Source organism: Triticum dicoccoides, chromosome 4B (genome assembly GCF_002162155.2).
Source record: "Triticum dicoccoides isolate Atlit2015 ecotype Zavitan chromosome 4B, WEW_v2.0, whole genome shotgun sequence".
Lineage (NCBI taxonomy): Eukaryota > Viridiplantae > Streptophyta > Magnoliopsida > Poales > Poaceae > Triticum > Triticum dicoccoides.
In genome coordinates this window covers 113,245,072-113,250,143 of record NC_041387.1, presented here as the reverse complement: position 1 = coordinate 113,250,143, position 5,072 = coordinate 113,245,072, and positions in this window count along the sequence as shown.

Genomic DNA, 5,072 nt, shown 5'->3' with positions numbered 1-5,072 from the left:
CCGTATATAAAGGAGGAGAGGAGGGGAGGCTGGCCGGCCAAGGGGGGGAGGCGCAGGAGAGTCCTACTCCCTCTGGGAGTAGGATTCCCCCTCCAATCCTAGTCCAACTAGGATTCCTCGGAGGGGAAAAGAGGAGGAGGGGGCCGGCCACCTCTCCTAGTCCTAATAGGACTAGGGGAAGGGGGGGGGCGCAGCCCAACTAGGGCAGCCCCTTCTCTTTTCCACTAAGGCCCACTATGGCCCAAATAGCTCCCGGGGGGTTCCGGTAACCCTCCCGGTATTCCGGTAAAATCCCGATTTCACCAGGAACACTTCCGATATCCAAATATAGGCTTCCAATATATCAATCTTTACGTCTCAACCATTTCGAGACTCCTCGTCATGTCCGTGATCACATCCGGGACTCCGAACAACCTTCGGTACATCAAAATGCATAAACTCATAATATAACTGTCATCGTAACCTTAAGCGTGCGGACCCTACGGGTTCGAGAACAATGTAGACATGACCGAGACACGTCTCCGGTCAATAACCAATAGCGGGACCTGGATGCCCATATTGGCTCCTACATATTCTACGAAGATCTTTATCGGTCAGACCGCATAACAACATACGTTGTTCCCTTTGTCATCGGTATGTTACTTGCCCGAGATTCGATCGTCGGTATCCAATACCTAGTTCAATCTCGTTACTGGCAAGTCTCTTTACTCGTTCCGTAATACATCATCTCACAACTAACATATTAGTTGTAATGCTTGCAAGGCTTATGTGATGTGTATTACCGAGAGGGCCCAGAGATACCTCTCCGACAATCGGAGTGACAAATCCTAATCTTGAAATACGCCAACCCAACATCGACCATTGGAGACACCTGTAGTACTCCTTTATAATCACCCAATTACGTTGTGACGTTTGGTAGTACCCAAAGTGTTCCTCCGGTAAACGGGAGTTGCATAATCTCATAGTCATAGGAACATGTATAAGTCATGAAGAAAGCAATAGCAACATACTAAACGATCGGGTGCTAAGCTAATGGAATGGGTCATGTCAATCAGATCATTCTACTAATGATGTGACCTCGTTAATCAAATAACAACTCATTGTTCATGGTTAGGAAACATAACCATCTTTGATTAACGAGCTAGTCAAGTAGAGGCATACTAGTGACACTTTGTTTGTCTATGTATTCACACATGTATTATGTTTCCGGTAAATACAATTCTAGCATGAATAATAAACATTTATCATGATTATAAGGAAATAAATAATAACTTTATTATTGCCTCTAGGGCATATTTCCTTCACCACCATCGCGAGTCCATCTTCAGGCACGACCATCGCTAGGTCATCCTCAGCCACCTCCATCTCTTGCCCATGGTCAGCCACCACCATCTCTTGCCCTTGGTCAGCCACCACCAGCGCTAGGTCATCCTCAGCCTGATGCCCATCATCATCCTACAGCTCCTCATCCCCACTCTGCTCCTCTTCTCCCGCACTCCAGTCTGGATCATCCTTGTTGTTGTCTATGCTGCTTCCAGAATTGCTGTTGCTTTCGCTACAGCCAGAATCGCTGCTGCTTTCGCTACAGCCATAGTCGCTGCTGCTTTGGCTGTAGCCAGTCTCGCTGCTGCTGCTCCCATTACCTTTCCAAAATGCAACAATGACCGTTAACAATTGATGTGAGACAAAGCCAAATGTAGAGGAATAAGAAGAGGCAGAACGTACCGGCATCATCATCGGTAGCGTAGCGCATGCGACACATAGTCGTGTTGAACACCTTCACGATGAGCATGGTGGCGTCGTCGTCGTACCTGAAGAGAAGGAAGTACCCCAGCCGCAGGTCGTAGGCACGGTAGAACTTCTCCCACCCACGAGACAAGTACATGTGGCCCTCCTTGATTACCAACTCCACATCCCACTGCCTGCGAAACCCGCTGCCGGCCTGTCGCAGCTTCACATTATTTGGCGGATCTTCACCCATCAGCATGTTCATAAAACTGTCAGGCAGCCTCTGCAGTTTGGGACAATGAGTGATGTAGCAAACAACAGATATCATAATGAGATGGATGAAGGGGAAATCTCTCGTTTTATATACCTGCGTCATGGATGATACTGAAGTCTCAAGTATGATAGTGAAGAACTCGGAAGCATCCAACTCGTACTGCGGTGTCGCAGAGCGGCGGTGGCTGCTTCCCGCCATCTTTGATAAGCAGCAGAAGAGACCAATTAGTACTCTTACAACAGATCATAAAACATGCATGATAACAGGCATTAGTCGCAAGTACCCCATATGTCCTATTTTTAGCAAAGTCATGCTAAAATTCATGGAAAATTTCAGCATTACCTTTGCTGAAAATAGGACATATGGAGTACCCGAATTTGCCGGAACGGAAGTTAATCGACATTCCGGCAAACTCAAGGGCCTCTCGGGGTACCTGCAATATCATTATCTAACCAAGGCATAGCTCAGGAAAACCACTTGCAATATCCTATGTCTCAAAAATATCAAGTAGCACCATCATGTTCGATTTCAATATAAGGAATATTACAAACTTAACAGTTAAGATCCCAGGTGAGTAACACACTTTGGTATTCTAGTTCAAAACAAAACTGACATAATTCTAGATGCCACAATCAGATCAAAATTTCAAACCACACACTTACTTTCAAATATCAAATTAGGAACATTTTGAGACATAGGAAAACAGTGTACATCTGAAAATGCTGCAAACTATGAAGAAAAACAAGAACACTTTGTAATACATGATTTGTTCAAATGCTGCAAACTATCAAATTAGTAACTTTCCCCTGCTTCTTTTTGGAAATGCTTGATTTGTTCAAATTTATCATTGAAGCCCAAGGCTTGTTGATAGTTACAACATTCGTACACTCCTGCCAGGGGATCTAATAAGTGAAATGGGATAAATTTGTGAGCAGGTTACGGCTGCATGTTAGAATACAACGCACTTATGAAGTTATGAGTTATGAGAATTCTACTAGTCCTAGGTCCTGACTTTACTCATGCTTGGTTGTAGGGACAGTCGTTGCATGCTATGGGTGGTGTGAAAGCTTCTGCGACACTCTTAGGAGCACCCCTTGGGCACAACTCATCTTTCTTGCAGGGCCCTGCATTTTCGCTTCCTCGCATAAGGGAGGCCATATGGTGTGGAAGCACCAACTCTAGCACAGAAAAAGGTAAACTTAATATCATCAAAATGCTAGTAATTTGTTTTTGGACAGTTAGTAATTTGTTAAGGCTTGTTTACCACTACTAAGACCATTTTTTTAAACTAATCTATAGCTGGAAGAAACTAACTAGAAAAAGTGAAACATGGGAGGAACCTGCTGTCAGTTTTAAAGAAGCTGATTTTTTTTGAGGGGTAAGAAGCTGAATTGGTCATTCTCCATAGAAATCATACCAATTCTAGCTACATTGGGGAGCTGCTAATTCATCTTCACCAACCAAATTCAGTGAATTAAGCACATAATCCAGTCAAGCTGTTTATTCATAATGGTGTCACTCTTACTACTGAACGTACGTGGTTAGTAGGCAGCGAATTAGCTTCAGTCAGATTAACATGCTGCACTTGATGCTTTGCTGACTGCTTGATCTTCTCCCCCTCCTCCTTATACTCTATATCACCATTACTACCAATGCTAGCCTTTTTGGCGATTATTTTAACCCCTCCTCACCGCCGCCGCCGTCGAGCGCCACCCTGCTTGCACCCTCCGTGCAGCCGGCGATGCAACTGTCGCACTACAGCCAGCAGCTACTAGCCATGGCAACCATGGGAGAAACTCAGTACTACTACTCCAAAGCCGGTCCAGGGCACGTCGTACTCCCGGACGCACCACAACCGCCGGCAGCTGAACCCACCAAGCCGGTCGGAGGGCGGCACCGCGGACGGCCTTGTGGCAGCACCGCAAAGTCCAAATCCAAGTCGAAGGTCGCCAACACCGCCGCTGCAGCTGCGCGCTGGCAGCAGCAGCACGAAGCTACTACCGCGTCTGCCATCATCGCCCAGCAGGAAACCGTGGGCGCCCAGCAGGAAACCATGGGCGCCGGCAGCGCGGGGGTGGTGGAGGAGGTGGAGGAGGCGTGAGCAGAGACGACGGGGCTGCGGCGGTGCGGGGGCGCGAGGCCTCGTGTCGTCGCCGTGTGTGCTAGGACAATGGGGAGGCGGAGGGCGCGGCGGAAGGGGAGGGAGGGAGGGAATGGGGAGGAAGGGTGGAGAGGGAGGAAGGAGGAAGGAGGAGAGGTACCTGGGCGGGTGCGGCCGGTCGCCGGAGGGGTTGGGGTCGGCAGCGGGGGTGGATTCCAGCGGGGGTCGGGGCGGCGGCGGCAGGGGACGGAGGGGACGGAGGGGGCGGCGGCGGCGGCGTACGGTTGGGAATTAGGTCGAGTGGGGAGGAAGGAAGGGCCGGGAGGGAAACAGGTGGAGTGAGGGGGAAGCTTACTAATGGCACACCGCGTGGTAGTGCGCCATTACTAGTTAGAACTAGTAATGGCGCACTTCGGTAGGATGCGCCATTAGAACGTATGCAAAAATGAAAAAAAATATCACTAGTGGCGCACCTTTTTTGTGGTGCGCCATTAGTGTCTTCCATACTAATGGCGCACCGCCAACTGGTGCGCCATTAGTATATAGTAGTGGCGCACTACTTCCCTGGTGCACCATTAGTGTCAATCCTATCTATAGCCCTTTTCCTAGTAGTGTACCTTGCTGTTTTTATATTTGCAGATTACAAAAACCTATATCTACCATCCATATTGCACTTGTATCACCATATCTTCGCCGAACTAGTGCATCTTACAATTTACCATTGTATTTGGTGTGTTGGGGACACAAGAGACTCTGTTATTTGGTTGCAGGGTTGTTTGAGAGAGACCACCTTCATCCTACGCCTCCCATGGATTGACAAACCTTAGGTCATCCACTTGAGGGAAATTTGATACTGTCCTACAAACCTCTGCACTTGAAGGCCCAACAACGTCTACAAGAAAAAGGTTGCGTAATAGACATCACCGCCAGCACCGCGCAGGCATGGCCCGGCGGACCAAGGCGGCTGCA